This window comes from Tamandua tetradactyla, chromosome 5 (assembly GCF_023851605.1).
Source record: "Tamandua tetradactyla isolate mTamTet1 chromosome 5, mTamTet1.pri, whole genome shotgun sequence".
Lineage (NCBI taxonomy): Eukaryota > Metazoa > Chordata > Mammalia > Pilosa > Myrmecophagidae > Tamandua > Tamandua tetradactyla.
In genome coordinates this window covers 158,200,580-158,221,006 of record NC_135331.1, presented here as the reverse complement: position 1 = coordinate 158,221,006, position 20,427 = coordinate 158,200,580, and the positions used below count along the sequence as shown (strand labels likewise).

General features: G+C 35.4%; 1 protein-coding gene and 1 pseudogene across 3 annotated transcripts in view; one reads left to right on the top strand and one right to left on the bottom strand.

Moving 5' to 3' along the window:
• ASCC3 (activating signal cointegrator 1 complex subunit 3) overlaps positions 1 to 20,427 on the top strand; it is a 439,851-nt gene that overhangs the window by 372,437 nt on the left and 46,987 nt on the right. The window lies entirely within an intron of this gene.
• Positions 16,796 to 18,253, bottom strand: LOC143684998 (septin-7 pseudogene; annotated as a pseudogene).

Below are 20,427 nucleotides of genomic sequence, written 5' to 3'. Positions count from 1 at the left end.
GCGAGTATTTCTTCAGCACCTTTGTGTTAGATGCAAAAGGACAATGAAAATTAAGGTATAGTTCCTGCGTCCAAGAAGAGAACAGCTCTGTGCCTGTACTAAGTAGTGATAGTTTGATATACTATCTTCAAAGCGTAGTTTACCAGCATGTCTGCAGTATGCTAAAAGCCTGGTGTGCTGGTTTGAAAGGAAGTATGCCCCCTAAGAAAAGCCATGTTTTAATATAAATCCCATTTCATTAAGGTAGAATAATCTCTAGTCAATATTGTATGTTTGAAACTGTGATTGGATCATCTCCCTGGATGATGTGATTTAGTCAAGAATGGTTGTTAAACTGGATTAGGGGATGACATGTCTCTACCCATTTGGGTGGGTCTTGATTGGTTTATGGGAGTCCTATAAAAGAGGAAGTATTTTGGAGAATGAGAGATTCAGAGAGAGCAGCACCATGAAGCAGAGTCCACCAGCCAGCGACCCTTGGAGATGAAGAAGGAAAATGCCTCCCGGGGAGCTTCGTGAAACAGGAAGGCAGGAGATAAAGCTAGCAGATGATGTCGTGTTTGCCTGTGCCCTTCCAGCCAAGAGAGAAGCCCTGACTGTGTTTGCCATGTGCCTTCTCACTTGAGAGAGAAACCCTGAACTTCATCGGCCTTCTTGAACCAAGGTATCTTTCCCTGGATGGGTGTCTTAGATTGGACATTTCTATAGACTTGTTGTAATTGGGACATTTTCTCGGCCTTTGAACTGTAAACTAGCAACTCATTAAATTACCCTTGTTAAAAGCCATTCTGTTTCTGGTATATTGCATTCCAGCAGCTAGCAAACCAGAACACCTGGTTACTAAGAGCATGAACTCCAAGGTCAAACAGACAGATCTGACTGTACCATTTTCCAGCTATGTGATCTTGAGCTAGTTACTTAACCTCTCCAAGCTCCATGCTCCTTTATAAAATCAAGGGAGGATTAAATAAAATCATGTGCTTAAAGCCTTAGAAAATTACTTAGCATATTATAATCATATCTATTATTGCTAGTTTTCACTAATAATGATAGTTAATACTGATAACAAATTCTGATAATTGGTATATGATAATTTATATAAATCATTTCTACATAGGATTAATACCAATATCCTCTTCTATTCAGAAACCATACAAGATAAATTCAAATTCTTTAGCGTATCATATGAGATTATTCCAGTATAGGTAGTAGTGAGAATAGCTCATCTCAACTACTCTTCCCCCTTTGCTCCTCTATGAAACTCGTTCTATTCCATTTGCTAAGACTGTCTCTTTCATCACTCCAACCACAACAATTTGTATATTGGTCAAGACCCATCTTACTTATTGTATTAGTTTGTTAAGCTGCCAGAATGTGAAATACCAGAAATGGAATGGCTTTTACAAAGGGAATTTAATAAGTTATAATTTACAGTTCTAAATCTATGAAAATGTCCAAAAGTAAGGTATCCATGGAAAGATACCTTAAATCAAGAAAGCCAGTGGGTCTGGAACACCTCTGTCAGCTGAGGAGGCACATAACTGGCATCTCCTGGTCCCTTGCTCCTGGCCTGTCTTGCTCTCAGCTTCTGTTCCTGTGGGGGCTCCTCTCTTTGCTTCTCCAGGGCTGGCTTTCATCTCTTGGCTTCCCTTGGCTCACTCTAGGTTTTGGCTTGCTCAGTTTCTCATGGGAAGGCTCACAGCATCTGCCTGGCTTCAAGCATCTCCAAACATCCATGTCTCTGTTCTCTGAAGCAACTGTTCTCCAAGCGTGTACATCTGCTCTCCCTGTCATTTCTCAAAAATGTTTCCTCTTTTAAAGGACTCTAGCAAAGTAATCCAGACCTACCTGGAATGGATAGAGTCACATCTCCATCCAGTCAAAGGTCACACACACAATTGGGCATGGCACACCTCCGTGGAGATAATCTAATCAAAAGCAAAAAAATGTCTGTGTCCCATTCTCATATTTAGATGTACTCTGAAAAATTTGGCTGTTACTACCAAATAAAATACATAGATATGGTCTTTGTTATGTAGTGTTATTTACACCATCTGCATTTTATTTTAACATTACATTATCCTGAATGACTCCATGTATTTTGCAAACAATGTTTTCTAGCTGACAGTCTAATAGAATATGAACCTGTTTCATAAATTTGATTATGTCAGAAAGTTAGAAATCACTTCGCTTAAAATTGGGGGTGGGAAAGGAAGGTTGGGGCAGAGGGGCTTTTCCAAATGCCAGTCTCCTCAGATACATAAAATTCACCACTTTCTGGTGTTCTCTTCGTTATTTTTTATTTAATTCAGAGTAAAAATGCAGTTTAGCAAAAGCACTATAATCTCAGTTTTATTGTATTTCCTTTGGCAACAAAGAATTCTTCTATATATATATACTTGCTTCAGTTTGGTAGATTTCAGTCTTCCATATCATTTTTGTAGGCATTTTCTGTTATTTATTAAACAGTGTCAGCAAATTTGTAAGACAACTGTCACCTTCTACTGACAGATGAACAAATAAATTGTCATGCAGAACCAATGATTGAGCTAGCAGTGCATTGCTTTGCTACGCTAAAAGCAGAGAAAGGGTTGTGACCTTGAACTACTTTTATTTTTTTTAATCAGTGAAAGAGGAAGAAAAGAGAGAAAGGTAAAAATCAATAAGATGTTGAAATAACCAGTGAATACAACTAAAATCAGAGAAAAAGGAAGGATGAATAAATTGCCCCTGGGACGAACACCAAAGTAATATGGATTATACCATACTTAAAAGCAGGTTATTTTGTGCTTTTCTGAAATCATGTACTGAAAATATGATGTGTTGGTTATTTAAATATTTTGTTAATAAAGTTTCTTCATATGTATCATATATGGATTTCAGAATTCAAAGAAATTTAACAGCATAAACTTGCTTTGGAACTGTGCTGAAAACAAATGTATTTTTTTAATGATTCAGAATACCCATAAAGATATTTCAGACCTCTGAAGCTATCATTACAAACATCAGTTGTCATCAAAATGTGGGTATATAAAAGTGCTAGAAGACTCATTAATAAAAAACTGATTGAGTTCTAATAAATTCAGTTTACATTTGTAAAGCAAAAGCAATAGAAGGCAAAAAAGAAGTCCATATATACTCACTGCATCAGTTCTCAGTAAAATAAAGTCAGATAAAGACCACAGTTCCTCTGTATAACCCTTTGTTAGAAACTGATTAGACAGGCTTGCTTTTTTTTAAATAAGTAGTTGGTTGCTGCATTTGAATATCTGGGACTGTATAGATGTCTGATGTATTCTCATATTGTACCCCAGAAGTTTAATTTTGAGTTAATCAGTCCCATGTGAAAATCAAACTTATGAGCTGTACTTTATAACCCCTAAACAGGTACTGTTTTGTAATGTTTAAAGTACCGAGAAAATATAAGCTAAATGGGGGAATTGGATTAATTTAGTTTATAGTATATGATTGCCCATTATTGAATATACATATAAGCACATATATATATATATGTCCCTTTAAGATATTATGGGTTTGAATATTAGTTTAGCCATAAGAATGCATGTTTGCTTTCTCTTGACTTACACAGAGCAGATGGATGCTTGACTGTCTGCTAATCCACAGCTGGAATGGTTTCAGCAGTTTCCACATTGCCGGGTTAGAGTGGCTTTTCTAGTGGACTGAGAGGGCAGCAAAAGAGGGATATCATTATTCATCAGTATCCCAGTGGGAGTGCTGCCAGCAGAGATTAATTTTTTCTGTTATGCTTGTAAAACAAGCTCAGGTGGAGTCTCTAATCCTCAGGGCACGGGTGGCAGATCAAGGAAGATGCTACAAAGCTAGTTAATTTTCTGATTCTGGGGGAAACAGAAGCTCTGTTAGATATATAAATACATGATTGCAAATTTAAGTAGCTCAAATCCAAATGGGATCTTCCCAGACATCTGGTACCAAAAATCTCTGTTTTTCTTTACGGTATTTAAATATAACGTCTTAAAAGTTTACTCTGGAGCCAAAATATTGATAACTCTTAAGTATTGGAAAGTAATTAATTTGTGTTAGTAAGTTCAACATTTAATTTTTACAAATGTGAACTAAAGCTGAGACTTTCTGCCTAAATAGCCTCAAAATTAGATGGCCATGTACCCACTTAAGTATAGTACCAAAAAGATGTGGCATTAACTATCTGGTAGACAGGGTTTTGGGTTTCTTTTGTTTGTTTTTTGTTTTGTATGGGCAGGCACCAGGAAACCAACCCAGGTCTCCAGCATGGCAGGCGAGAACTCTTCCTGTTGAGCCACCATGGTCCACCCTTGGGGTTTTTTTATATGTATATCCAGGGGTTCTTAATGGTTTTATTTTGATTCTCCGAATTTATAATTTCTGTAAGACACCTGTTTTCCATATCTTATTGAGTAAATCAACAATGAGTTTGTCTTTTTGAGCAGTAAAAATGGGTTTCAAAGTAAAGTAAGGTTGCTTTTTTAATGACCATGACAGAATTTATAGATCCAATAACTGTTATCTTCTTAAGATTACTTATCATTGTAAGCTGTTTACTGAGTTTTTCCATTGCCAAAAATTCTTCCAGGCTTATGGCACATTGTTTTACGTATTTGGAGAGCAAAATGTCATCCATTGATGACAGTTTTTTTTATTGGACTTGTGTTTTTATTTTTAGAGGGAATAATAAGAAATCATTTGAAGCCCAGTGTGATTAAGTCAGGCAGTGTAATTTTTGGTTGTAAGATTCATTATAAGCATAAGGTTAACATATACGTCCTAAAGACATTCTGACCGCAAAGCTAAAGAGGAGATTCAAAACATTTTGTATCTGTAATGTACAGATTTTTTTTTGTAGTGTAATGAAACCACTATTGAAATGAATTTTAACCTCTCAAGGCTTAAAATGTGGCATACATATATGTTCTCAGTCCCTCTTATCTCACCTTACATAATGAAATAATAACTTTATTTTGGTTAAGTTTTGGGTTTTTGTTATTAATCAGTCAAATCTTGTTGTTTTACCAACAGTATTTTGTAGTCCAAGAGGAAAGACATATTTTTAAAAGCAGTAAATTGAATTAAAAAATTAGCACTTCATAGAAGAGGCTCACAACAATGCCAGCTTCATGAGGGTCAGGAAAGCATTGCAGTAGTGAGGGAAAAGCAAAAGGACATAATATAGAATAAGAGCAAGCAAGTCTCAGAAAAGCTGAGAGAATTAACTGGGGAGTCAGAAAGATGCTTAGAGCAGTTTGTTAAATAATTTTGAAGTAGTCATGATTGCTAATAAATTTAAGTACTCATTTTTCCAACCTGTACCAAATGAGCTATCTCTTACTTTCAGTTATCTGTCCCACTCAGAAGAAAATAATGGCATTAAGTACTGTACCTAGCCTAAATTAGAAAAAGAAAAGCAAAATGGAACACAAATCTCTAGTTTCATTTTACATGTCTGCCATAAATTCTTCAAAGTTATCTTTTTCAAATATGCCTTGCAAATCATGTCATTAATTCTGTGGTGTATTTAACCCTCCATCTTATAATTGTTAGAGAGTTAGAATAATTCTAAAACTAAGAACTAGAACTAGAATATTTATAAGAAATTTTTCAGAACTTTTAGGAATAATATCTACATTGTTCTTCCTAATCAAAGCTGACTTAGCACTGCTTCTTTAATGTAATATATCATATATGCATTCACATGTGCAAGCTATCATTTTTGTTAGTATTTGCTTTTTGGGGGAGTGCATGATCCAGGAATCGAACCCGGGTCTCCCACATGAAAGGTGAACATTCTACCACTGAACCACCCATGCACCCAGTATCTGTTTTAATTTCCTTTTTGCTAAAGCAGATACCATGCAATGGGTTGGTTTGAAGAATGGAAATTTATTGGCTCGTGGTTTTGAGGCTATGAGAAGTCCAAAATCAAAGTGTCATTAAAAGGATACTCTCTTCCTAAAGACTGGCATTCTGGGGCTGCCTGCTGATGATCCTTAATCCATGGCACCTCGGTCACATGGCAGTACACATGGCAGCATCTCCTGGCTTCTCCTGTCCTCTCCCTTCTCTTCTGTGTTCTGTTAACTTTCAGCTTCTGGCTGTGCCCTCTGGTTTTTTTTGCCTTACTTTTATTATGCTTATCTAGGACTCCAGTAATCCAGAATAAAACCCAACCTGATTCATTTGGGACCCACCTTAACTGAAGAAACATCTTGAAGCAATCTTACTTAAGATGGGTCCACACCCATAGAAATGGATTAAGTTTAAGAGCATGATTTTCTGGTCCAAACCACTATAAAATCCTCTGAAAATCTAGAGTTTTGCATTTCAAATTAATCTTTAAATTCCTTTAGAATATTTTACACAGATTTTAGACAAGAAAAGGTCTGCACAATGAAGAAAAATCAGTAGAATCCAATACATTTAGGGAAATACTTTAATTTGTTTAGGTCTTCATCTCTGTGATTAACAAATTTATGGTAGCACGAGATTACACTTGAGCAAGGTAAGAAAAAATACCTTGAGCTCTTTCTCTGATACCAGTAGGAGCCGGCCAGTCAGTATGGCTGACTTTCTTTTGCTCTGGGTATGGCACAGGTCTCTCATCTTCTGCCCTTTGACCCTCAGAGATGTGTTTGTTGATTAGACATCTAGGAAGAGAATTTGTGAAATTTAGGAGACTTTAAGTGAGCACTGATCAAGTTTGCTAGTTTTACTATATTCTCTTACATATATTCTTTATGGTTTTTAATTTACTGATATTGACACAGTATCCTGAGGGGGAACTTTTATAAAAATTAAAGCATATGGGGCAGCCCACAGTGGCTCAGTAGGCAGAATTCTCACCTGCCATGACAGAGACCCGGGCTCAATTCCCGGTGCCTGCCCTTGTTAAAAAAATAATAATAAAATAAAATAAAAAATTAAAGCATATGTTGGTATTAATAAAGATAATGCAATCTAGAAGGAAGTCCGAGAGACATTTGAAAGTATTAAACACATATTCAATATTAGGCAGATTTATACCCCACTATAGATTGAAATTCAGGCTATGATGGCATATTCTCCCTCTTGGAAAACTGTATTTAGGCTTTCAGACCATTGAAAGAGATCTAAATATTTTTAAATAGATATATCCAGTCACTCGTTTGTGAATTGGGAGTTCTTTTTTTTTGTTTAATTTTACAAACCACCCTTCCCCTACCTCAGCCAGCAACCTCTAATCTGTTTTCTGTCTCTGCAAATTTGCTGTTTCTAGTCATCCATTATACATTATATCAGACAATTTTTGTCCTTATGTGTCTTGCTTATTTCACTGAGCATAATGTTCTCAAAATTCTTCCATGTTGCAGCATACCTTATAACTTCATTTTTTCTTATGGCCAAATAATATCCCATTGTTTGTATGTACTACATTTTGTTTATCCATTCAGTTGTTGATGGACATTTTAGTTGTTTATAGCTTTTGGCTATTGTGAATAATGCTACAATTAACATTGATGTGCAAGTATCTATTTTTGCCAGATCAAATGGTAATTCTATATTTAACTTTTTAAGAAATCCCCATGTAGCTTTCCACAGCAGCTGTACCATTTTACATTATCACCAACAGTGCACTCAAGTTCTGATTTTTCCACATCCTCTCCAACACTTAATAATTTCCATTTTTCTTTTAATAATAGCCATCCTTGTAGGTGTGAAGTGGTATCTCATTGTGGTTTTAATTTGCATTTCTCTAATGGCTAATGATGTAGATCATCATTTCATATGTTTATTGGCCATTTAAATATCTTCTTTGGAGAAATGTCTATTCAAGTCCTTTGTCCATATTTTAATTGAAATATTTGTCTTTTTGTTCTTTCTACACAAAATGTCTTTATATATTCTATATAAAGAATATGGTTTTACATCTTTTATATGGTTTGCATCTTTTTATCTCCTATTCTTAGGATTGTCGTTTTTCCTTCTTGATAATTTCCTTCAGTGCACAAAAGTGTTTAATCTTAATGATCAAATGTACCTATTATTTCTTTTATTGCTCATGCTTTTGGTGTCATATCTAAGAATTCATTGCCAAATCCCAAGTCATGAAGACTTGCCCCTATGTTATCTTCTAAGAGTTTTATCGTTTTAGCCCTTACATTTATGTCCTTGATCATTTTGAGTTTATTTTTTGTATACAAATTGGGAGTGTTTTAAATGACCACGTTTTTATTTAGGCACAGAATTAATGTCACTTTCACAACCCTATTTACTGGAAGCTTTGTTACTTTATTGTACTAAGTAAGACTGAAAGAGTTAAAGAAAAAGCACACGAAGTGTACTAGTGGTCTTTAGAAAAAGCCACTTACATTGAATCTACTTAATAGAAATAGAAATATTTTATACTGAATAGGGGGAAGGAAGAGTAGAGTTTATTATTTTTATCTTTAAAAATCTCTGAGGAAAAGTTCTTTTGTTTATTTATTTTTAAAAACTCAGACATATCAACCATTTGCTAATTCTTAGTACAAAGGCTGAATCAAATTGATTTTGTTTGAGGTTTGTTGTGGTTTTTTTAGACTTAATTTTTTCTAACATAATTATATGCATAAATATACAAAACTTTTCACTTTGGGTTTAACTCTCCATATAAAATCATAAAGAAGATCATTTTTTTTGCAAAACTAAATACTTAAGACCATCATCAGTTTTCCCAGTAACCTCTGTTCTTCAAGTAAACACTTCAAATCAATCATTTGCTTTGGGACACTTATAATATTTTAATATTATATATAAATATTCCTATGCATATGTATAATATTTATGTTTTTCCCCTTTAGTTGTTAATCAGCCTAACTATTGATTTTCACTTACCAATGACTTTGCATGTAATTCATTTGGTTCTTTACATTAGCTTCATTGATTTCATAAAATAGCACAGGAAATCAATGCAATTATTTTTTATTGTTTTGCATTATATTATTGAATTGATTTCATATAGTTAATCAAGCAACTGACAAAATTCTTGATTGATGGCTAGGGATAGATAATGATGTCAGAAGGAATGCTTGATGATTCATTTTTAACTGGTTTACATGACTCTTTCTTCCTTCTTTACATAACCTTGTAGCTGTAGGGATTTATGTGTCCTACATATATATAAAGAGATTTAGTAAAGTAGTTCACTCATACAACCATGGGGCCTGGCAAATCTAGATTCTTATTATAAGCAGACTACAAGCTGGAAACTGTGATAAAGGTGGTGGTAAAGTCCTTAGTCTGAATTCCCCAGGGGAAGATAGTTGACAGGAAATTCCAGGAATCACCAGTACTGAAGTTGAAACAGAAATTTTTCTCCCCTATGAAATCCTCAGTTCTGGCTTTTAAGGCCTCCAACTGATTAGATGTGGAGATTTCCCACGTTGCTAAGGGCAATCCCCTTCCTTAACTGTACATATAATCAACTGATCACAGATGCAATTCAGTCTACAAAATATCCTTACAGTAACAAGTGGGCTAATGCTTAACCAAACAACTGAGCACCACAACTTTGCCAAGTTGACATGTGAATTTAACCATCACAATAATAATGTTGATGAAAAGATTTGGCAGACTGTTAAACATTATAACAACAATGTTGTTATGCCATGTTGTTTTAACATTTAAAAACATTGTAAAGGAAAATGATCAGTATAGATACATAGAAGAAATGAAATGATATTTTTTACCTAATACTGTTTCTCTTGTACATCAATTCATTGTTAACTAGAAAAGGAAAAGGAAGCTTTTGTGTAATCTATTTAGTCAGCACATTTTTATGAATCATCTTCTCAATATACTGTGCTAGGCACTAAAAAGAAGGTGACTTTTCATTATCAAACCATCTGCTACAACTCACCAGAAATAGTTTTAACTCCAGATGGCAGGAAGCATCAGAATATAAAATGCCTACCCTCTACCAAGTAGTGTGCTCTGTTTTCTTCCCAAAATATGACAAAACCTTTTGTGATGGGTATTACTTTCTTGTTTTTTAGATGAGAAAACTGAGGTTCTGAAAGTTTAAGAAAATCAAGAGTAGACTGTTAGTAAGTGGCAGAACCAGCATTCAACCTAGTTCTTCCTGATTCCAAAACTGGAGCACTTCCAAGTACATCTCATTGTCTCTGTAATCAACAGAATAGGAGGGAGTACTAACAATCCCTCTCCTTCCCCAAAATTAGAATCCTTGAAGGGCATGTATGATCTATATTTTTGTTTATTGTAAGATGTAAAAAACTACTAAAAGAGATCAGCTTCCAGAATGGCAGGGTAAGAAGTGAAGCAGGCCTTCTGTATAGGGACCCAGTCATTTAACTGCTAGAAAGTTATTTTAAAAACAATCCTTTGCATCTCTGAAAGTTGCCCTAAGGGTATAACAACCAGAGAAACACCTATTCAAGAAAATCTACCAAATCTCAGTAAGAGGAGCGAAAACCTAGGATTTGAGCCACAATCCACCCTTCACCTCCTCTTCCCCATGTGTTGGAAGCTCTACTCTGGGCATTTGTAGCAAAGAAAAGGGAGCTATATCTCTACCTATCCCCCAGTCTAGGTCTGCGACATCGCCTTAAGTGGCAGTCTGTGGGCTTCTCTCATTCCCTCCACCTCCAACACTGTATTGCAGAAGATCTCCTCAAGACTGTTATGGCCAAGAGAACCATTTTTCCTTCTCCCACCCAGCCCTCACTCAGGGTAGAAGCTATACTCCAGACACAGCAGACCAAGAATATGGGGGCCTGTTAACCCCACCCCAGTTTACTTGTAGAGTGCAGGTTCCACTTTGGGGGAGGCAAGCAGAGAAACCAGATACGACTGTCTCTTTCCACACTTATAAAGCAGGGATATCACACTGGACGAAGAGAGCTACAGACTCAACTCCAGCCCCTCCTTGTATATGGTTCTGCATAAGATTTTGTCCAGGAGGAAGCAGATCATAAGAGGAAAGAGCTCTAGCTCTGCCGAAGAGGTCTGACTTTATTTGGAATGGGGTGTGAGGAAGTTCAAGCCTAAAAGTATTCTGGAAAACAATGGAGATCTTGGGGATAGCAATTAAGAGGAGTCTGGAAGCTCCATGATAGTCATAGCAATAAGCACAGTGAAAGCCCAGCTATACATTAAATAGAACCCAGGAAAGAGACAGCTAGGTAGGGCCTTTCTCAGATCAGAGCAGCCTCAAAGTCTACAACCCTCTGCCCCTGCAAAGCGGTTCTGCTTTAGCAGATAACACTATGAAGGTTTTGAAGCCCTGGGGCATTATCAAAAACTATAGAACAGTCAAATAGTAATTAATGTAGGCTAATAGCTCAGTGTGAACCAAGCCAGCCCAGCCTTTTAGGGAGACTGTACACATGCCCAAGGCTGCACCCTGTAAGGAATGACATCAAATACTGTACACTGTGTGAGGTAAGCAGACTTCACTGAACTAGTCCAGCCAAGTCGCTAAACAAACAAAAACAGGAATCATAAACCCTAGTGGAGGAGGGGAATCACTATCCAGAGTTACTTTAACACATTATCTAAAATGACCATATTTCAACAACAAAAAAACTTTGTGACATGCAAAGAAACAGAAAAGGGTGACTTATACACAGGGGGAAAAAGCAGGCAATAGAAATTGTTTGTGAGGGGAAACAGATGTTGGATTTGAGACATTTGCTTTAAAGGAGCATTATAAATATTTTCAAAGAACTAAAATAAAACATGTCTAAAGTATTAAAGGAAGACATACTGTTTCATCAAATAAAGACTATCGATTTAAAAACTTAAAAATTATAAAGAGAAACAAATAGAAATCTGAAGTTACAAAGTGAAATAACCAAAAAGAGAAATCATTAGCGTTCAACAATAGATTTGAACTGGGAGAAGAAAGAATCACTGAACTTGAAGACAGAGTGATAGAGATTATGAAGTCTGAATAACAGAGAAAAAAAATGAATGAACAGAGCCTCAGAGAAAAATGGGACACCATTGTGTGATCCAACACATGTGTAAGGAAGGTACCAGCAGAGAAGTGAGAGAATAAAGCATAAAAAATATTTGAAGCTATAATGGCTGAAAACTTCCCAAATCTGATGGAAAATATTCATCTGCCCATGGAAGAGTCTCAACAAGCTCCTTGTAGGATAAATGCAAAGAGATCAACAAACAGCTGTATCATAGTAAAATGTTCAAAGCTAAAGATAGATTGAAAATCTTGAAATCAGCAATAAAAAACATCACATAGATGGAACCCCAATGTAATTAACAGCTGATTTCTTATTAGAAACAATGGAGACCAGAAGACAATGACATGACATATCCAAAGTACTGAAAGAAAAAAGAAATACTGTTGATCAAGAATCTTAAATGCAGAAAAAGCATCTTTCAAAAGTGAAAGTGAAATAAAAACATTCCCAGAAAAAACAAATCTGAGAAAATTCATTGCTAACAGATCTACCTTGCAAGAAATACCAAAGGAAGTTCTTCAGTCTGAAACAAGTGACACCAAACAGTAATTCAAATCCACATGAAAAAGTATACCTGTAAAGTTATTTATAAGAGATTGCATAATTGCATACTTCTGCTTTTATTTCACTGATTTAAGAAGCAATTGCATAAAGTCCCCTTGGGAGAATGGTGAGATAGGGGGAAAATTCAACCTCCCCATGTGGAGAGTCCCTGATATTCTCACAAGCAGTGGGGGACAACCAAAGCAATAGGCCAAGCCCTCAATCTTGGGGTTTGTTCACATGAAACTTATCCCTGCAAAGGATAGGTGAAGCCCACTTAAAATTAGGCCTAAGAGTCACCCTGAGCAACCTCTTTTGTTGCTCAGATGTGGCCTTTCTCACCCAACACGACAAGCAAACTCACTGCCCTTCCCTCTCTGTGTGAGACGTGACTCTCCCAGGGATATAAATCTTCCTGGCAACATGGGACAGAAATCCTAGAATGAGCTGGAATTCAGCATTAAGGGATTGAGAAAACCTTCTCAACCAAAAGGGAGAAGAGAGGAATGAGACAAAATGAAGTGTCAATGGCTGAGAGATTTTAAACAGAGCCGAGAAGTTATCCTGGAGGTTATTCTTACACACTATATAGATAACACCTTTTTAGTTAAGGTATATTGGAGAGACTGGAGGGAAGTACCTGAAAATGTAGAACTGTGTTCCAATAGCCATGTTTTTTGAAGATGATTTTATAATGATATAACTTTCACAGTGTGACTGTGTGATTGTGAAAACCTTGTGTCTGATGCTCCTTTTATCTACAGTATGGACAGATGAGTAAAGCATATGGATTAATAATAAATAATAGGGGGAACAAATGTTAAAATAAATTTAGTAGATTGAAATGCTAGTGATCAATGAGAGGGAGTGGTAAGGGTATAGGAAAATATATTGGGTAGATGGAAATACTTAGCAGTCAATGAGAGGGAGGGGTAAGGGGTATATTAGGTATGAGTTTTTTTCTTTTTTCTTTTTATTTCTTTTTCTGAATTGATGCGAATGTTCTAAGAAATGATTATGGTGATAAATATACAACTATGTGATGATATTGTGAGTTATTTTTTATATACCAAGAATGGAATGATCATATGGTAAGAATGCTTGTGTTTGTATATTGTTATGTTTAAAAAAATTTTTAATTAAAAAAAAGCGATTGCATAAAACAATAGATATGTAATTGTATTGTTGGGCCTATAACATATAGAAACAAAATATTTGACTATTACAGCACAGAAGAGGAGGATGTTAACAAAGCTCTATAGGAATAAGGAAAAGACACCAGATAGCAACTCAGATCCACAAGAAGAAATGGAAAAAATAAGAAGTGGAAAATAAGATTTAAGATACCAAACTGTATAAATGTATGCTTGCTCTCAAATCCTTTCAACTTCCATAAAATGCCTAAATAGTGTAATAATTACAATATATTTTTGAGTTTGTAACATACATAGATATACCATGTATAACAATAACAATAAATAGGGAACCATAGCTAATTGGAATATAGAGCTAATTGGAACAATGTTTCTATATCTCACATTGAGTTCATGTAAATCTGGAGTGTATTTTGGTAAGATGTATTCTGCAAGACCTAGAGCAACCACTAACAAAATACCTAAAGCATATGAAGTGAAAAAAAAATCACTGAAGTATTAAAATGTTATTCTAGAACATATTCACTTAATATAAAAGAAGGTAAATGTTCCAGTTTGCTAGCTGTCAGAATGCAAAATATCAGAAACAGAATGGCTTTTAAAAAGGGGAGTTTAATAAGTTGCTAGTTTGCAGTTCTAAGACCGAGAAAATGTCCCAATTAAAACAAGTCTATAGAAATGTCCAATCCAAGGCATCCAGGGAAAGATACCTTCATTCAAGAAGGCTGATGAAGTTCAGGGTTTCTCTCTCAAGTGAGAAGGCACATGGTGAACACAGTCAGGATTTCTGTCTTGGCTGGAAGGGCACATGGCGAACACGGCATCATCTGCTAGCTTTCTCTCCTGGCTTCTGGTTTCATGAAGCTCCCTGGGTATTGTTTTCCTTCTTCATCTCCAAAGCTCTGGCTAGTGGACTCTCTGCTTGGTGGTGCTGCAGCATCCACTACTCTCTGAATCTCCTTCATTCTCCAAAATGTTTCCTCTTTTATAGGACTTGTGAAAGTAATCAAGACCCACCCAAATGGGTCAAATGGGTCTAATCAAGACCCACACATTTCCCCTAATCCAGCTTAACAACCACTCTTGATTGGGTTACATCTCTAGGGGGATGATCTAATTACAGATTCAAACATACAGTATTGAATAGGGATTATTCTGTCTTTACGAAATGGGATTTAGATTAAAACATGGCTTTTCTAGGGGACATACATCCTTTCAAGCCAGCACTGTAAGGAAGGAGGAATAGAAGAACCAGCAGGACACAGTATATAAGTAAAACAAAAATAAGGCATACATAACCAACCATGTCAATATAACATTAAATGTGAATGAGCTAAACAGCATAAGCAAAAGGGGAAGATTTTCAAACCAGAGAAAATAACAAGGCCTAACTCTGCTCTCTAAGGGAGGCATGCTTCAGATTCTAAGGTACAAACAGGCTGAAAATAAATGGATGGGAAAGAATATACCATACAAACAGCAACCATAAAAGAGCTGGACTGGCTATTCTGATATCTGGCAAAACAGATTTTAAAACAAAAAAATGTCACTAGAGATTACGGGTCAATATATCAGGAAGTTGTAACAATTATAAACATATATAAGCCTAAAAAACAGAGTCCCAACTAAATGCAGCAAAAATTGACAGATTGAAGGGAGAAATAGGCAATTCAACAATAATAGAGGTTTCAGCACCTCACTTTCAATAATGGATAGAACAACTAGACATTGAAGTGCATATTGAAGTATTTACAGGGGAAATAATATTTCTGGGATTTTCTTTTTTAAATCTCCATATAAAAAAGGCAAGAATGTTGATAATTATTGAAGTTGAGTGACACAGAGTTTCATTATACAACTTTACTAAAAAAAAAAAAAAAAAGAAGAATCATCCCTGCACCTACTTATGGAAAGAATTATCAATTTACCTTCTGTGACAGAAATTTTGGAAATGTAGGAGCAGTCAATAAATGACTCTCCACCTGTAAAGAACTAATTAGCCAATTGGGAAAGCATTATGTATCTAAACAGTTGAAGAATGTTTTTATGATTAACATAGCCACACATGTAAAGTGATAGTACTTGGTACATCCTAAATGCTGAATTTCTGCAGTGAATCAATTAAGTTTGCATCAGATATGAAAGGCTTTTGGAGGTGGAAGACTTGCAGTGATGGAGTGGAAAGAAGACAGCCATTTCAAAAAGGGTTATGCCATTTTTAGAGGCTAAAAGCAGAGATAGTAAGTTGTATACAGAGAAAGGAACTAGAGTTGCTTTGTTGGACTTTATGTATTTTGGGCTGTTCATAAAGGTGTTTTGTTGTTGTTTTTACATCACAGTTTATCATGTGAATTTTTACAATACAAACAAAAAATACGGAAATATAATATATGAATACCACTAAATGCAGATTGTGGCTTTTTTTTTTCTTTTCAAGAGCCCTGATTCTCATTTCTAGTAAAATAGACTTCACATAGGTAGAAACAGATTGGTCATTATCTTCACACTTTCCTCTAGAAATGATCTATAAATGCATTCCCCCCCTACTGCTTACCATAAAGTATAAAAAGGAAATTGAAAGTTTCCTTGTTGATTGCTACCATATGAAAGATGCTATACTATATTTTAACAGGACCAAAATATGGAAAATACCTAAATTAAGTGTTATTTAAAAAATGAAGCAGTAATGAGATTCTGGCTAAAGAGGGCACTAATGAGAATAGTATATATTTAAAGAATCCAAAACAAACAAGCAAAAAGGCCCTTATAGAAAAGTTCTAGGTGCAGTTTAAGCATATAGGTTTTTTTTCATGTGTATTTTTAAACAATAGAAGTGTCAAAAATAGGGTCAACTGTGTTAGACTAAATTACATTATTGTATATGCTGCAATGAATGAAACTTCTGTATTATAATTATCACAGAGAAGCATAGTCTGCATCATATTATGGCAATTTATTCTCAAAGAAAACCTTCCAGAGTCCTTTTTTTCGGAATATCCTGTAAACAATCAAACCACCAGAACATGATTATGAAATGTTCACTTGCATTAAATTGAAGACATCTGTTTAAGGAAAAAAAAAAAAGTAGGAAAGATACTTAGAGCTGTTACTTTCTAAATACACAACAATCCTAGACAATTCAAGGCATCTTAATCTCCATCAAAAACAACAGCAAAATAATAAGTTTTGTCATGCTGTTAAACCCATCATCATGGATAAAATTGGTGCAAATTGGTCAGATGGATCCAACAAACATTGATGTCCAAGCTAGCATATTGACAGCTAATGCATGACTGGTGGTCAATGGAGAGTTTAAAAGATCTTCCCTTTCTTGTTGTTCTTTTCCAAGGTTCTTGAAGAGTTCTGTTCTAATATACATAGTTGAGCTTCCCAGTGCCTTCTCATACTCAGACTGCTAAACTGCTGACGTTTTTCCTCTAATTTTTTGTGTTGTGCTTCCAAATTCTTTTTCATTTGCTCATGGCACCATTGAAGCTCAGCTTTGGAATCCTTCAGTTTCTGGACTTTTTCTTTGACTTTCATCTCAAACACCTGTTCCATCTCTATCTCCATCTTGGCTATAAGCTCCCTTCTTTCTTCTTCCATCTATGCCAAAAGGTACTTAGTAAGCTCCCCTTATTCTTGTTGTTATCAACTCCATTATAAGTCACGGCTGCCAGTTTTCTACTTCTGTTCTCATGTTGTACATTATTAGTGACATCTTTCAAGTTCTGCATGTGTGTCCATATCAGTATATTTCTTAGAATTTTAAAATCACAATGTTCGCCATTTTCAACTTCAGCAACACCCCAAGGATATTGCCTTCCTTTGGCCCTTTTACCAATAATGTCGATGATAGTATTACTTCCCACCACAGCAAGAAGTAAATGGTACTTTATCTGTTTAACAAGCTTAGTTTCTTCTTCATCATCTATTTGTGGAAATTCACATATTTTAGTTTAATGTTCTTAGATTTATTTCTTTATTTTTTAAACTGTTGGCACTCCTCTGGTGTGTCTGTTTTGGCAATAAGTGGGATGATGTTCACTTTTTCATGTAAGTGCTTCATAAGCTCAGTGTCCAGTGGTTTAAGTCCATGTCCTGAAGGAGCAATAAAATATGAACAGCACTGCACCCTATTGTCAGGCATCTGTCATCTGTTCACTCAAGATTCTGCATTTAAGTAGTCTTCATGTTTACTGTCTGCATAATCGATGACAGGCAGCCAGCAATTACTATTATCCACCACATCCCCAAAGCCTGGGGTATCAACTCTTGTTAGCAGCAACTGAACACCACCTTCTTTGATTAAAACTTTGGATTGTTCCACCCTCATAGTCTTTTTTATTCTATGGGAAGGACCTGGATACTCTGGAGAATAAAAGCTGTGAGGAATAGCATGTTGATTAGTATTGACTTTCCCAACCCAAATTCACCTATTACCATAAATGTGATTTCAAACCCTCTTTTCATGGGTTTTCGGTCTACTTGATTTGAGAGATTTGCGAATCCCACATAGCCTTGAAGGTTCTTCTTTTGAGCCATGGTGCTGCTGTGGACACTCCTCTCCTCAGCAGGAGCAGATCTCTATAGAGATGTTTATTAAACCACAAGAAGAATGATGATAAAGGTGACTTCTATCAGAGCTAACCCTTTTATATTGTCATGAATGTTTAACACATTTTCATCTTCACTCTCTGTAAACCTCAGCTCTCATCTAACCCTCTTGTATTCTGTAGTGATAAATTGAATTTCAGCTTTTTTATCCTTTCACTGTCCATCATCTTCCTTTTCTTCTGCTATGCTGTTAGATTCTTTATCTTGCTAGTGTAAACTGCTCTAGATGAGAATATTTATAAATAAGCTTACTGGGTATCCTTAATTATTTCCATAGGGTGAATTCCTTGAAATGGTATATATGTTGCCAAATTAACCTGCTAAAAATTTTGAAAAAATTTATACTCCTGACAGCCAGTAATGAGAATACTCAATAGCACCACACCTTGGCCAAGATTGACATTGCGGTTTTTAAAATCACTTGTCAATTCATAAGAAAAAAATGGTATTTCATTTTTTAATTTGTACTTCTTTAGTAAATAACACATTAAACATTGATTCATACTTTGAATAACTGTTTGTATTCCTCTTTGAGAGTTCCATATTCATGTTCTTTGCCTATTTTTCTATCAAATTATACCTCTGTTTTTGATTGGTAAACTCTTACTCTATTTTAAGGGGATAAGCCCTACATTTTTTCATTTTTATTTTATTTTTCACTGTGGTATTCCTTAGCATAAATAAAAGTTTGATATTTTTGTGGTTGTATCTGCATGTCTAAGATCCTTGATTTTTAAGGCCTTCCATACCCTGAGATTACCTAATAATCATTTATATTTTCTTGTAGCACAGCTATTTGATTTTTTTATTTCTAATATCTTTATCTGAAATTTATTTTGGAATAAATTATGAACTATAAGTCCAATTAAAAAATATTTTCTCAGTATTTAACCTTTAATAAATGTCATCCTTTCTCCACTAATTTGAAATGCTTTTTTTTCACATACGAAATCAGCCTTTATCCTTGAGTTAATTCTGCGTTTTTCTGTTTTGTTGGAGTGTCTGCCTGTTTCTGTGCCAGAACTATACTGTTTTGACTGTTGTAGCTTGTAATACGTGTTATAACTGATAAAACAAATTCTTCCCAGTATTATGCTGGTAAATGTTTAATCACTGGCTGAGGATAATGTTCTGGTCTGTAGCATTTGCCAGATTGCCGATGTACCTATCATGGCCAATTCCAAGCAGCCCATAATGTGACATCATTGCATGTGGAATTGGGAAGAGAAGCGAAATAGCACACCAATGTATTTTCACCTTCAGATAGACGTAAATAATCTCCAAAGCATAGATGTAAATAACCTTAAGAGGGATAAATCATGGGTGGATGAATAGATAGAAAACAGTAAAGTGTAGTAAAATAATTAGGAAGTGATGAGCTTTTAGTATTTATTAACTTTGTAGTGTTTTAATTTATGTGTAGACTTGTATAATTTAATTTCTAATGATGAATATGTTTAAAAAATCAGCTCACAAAATTCCTGAAACTTTAACAATTGTTTCTCACAAGCCAGGTCTAGTATTCTCCTAGTTCCTCTCTTCATAACTTTTTTGTTGGGGGGGGGGAGTTTCTTGGCAATTCTCTTTACTTTACTGTTTCTTATAAAATTTGAAATAACTTTTTTAACTCAAAAAACAGGATTTTCAAGCATGCTGAGTGACCTCTGGTTTAGGCAGAGGAATAAACCTCTTTATTTGGCCTACCATCTAATTTCCTCTCACTCATTCACTGCCAAAATAAAAATGAGACCTGAATTTTCTGTTTCTATTTCTTCCCGTCCATTCATTCATTTTTTCGGAGCGGGGAGGGGGAGATGATCTGGGAATCGAACCTGGGTCTCCCGCATGGAAGGTGACTGTCCATTCATTCTTAACTTGTAACCTAGATTTCCATTGTCTAGAATTTTCAGAGGTCCCCAGTGCTCTCCTAATCAATTACCCAGTGTTGTAGTCTTTTCTTAGTATTCCTTCTCTATGATCCTTTTATATAGTACTTGACCACATTGGTTACCTTCCTGATACCGTCTTCATCCTTAACAATGGTCTTTCATATCTTATCCAGTTTTTTTTAGTTATACTTTGTCATTGCCTCTTCTTCTTGTACCGACCTTCAGTTGTTCCCCATGCCTTGTTCTTAG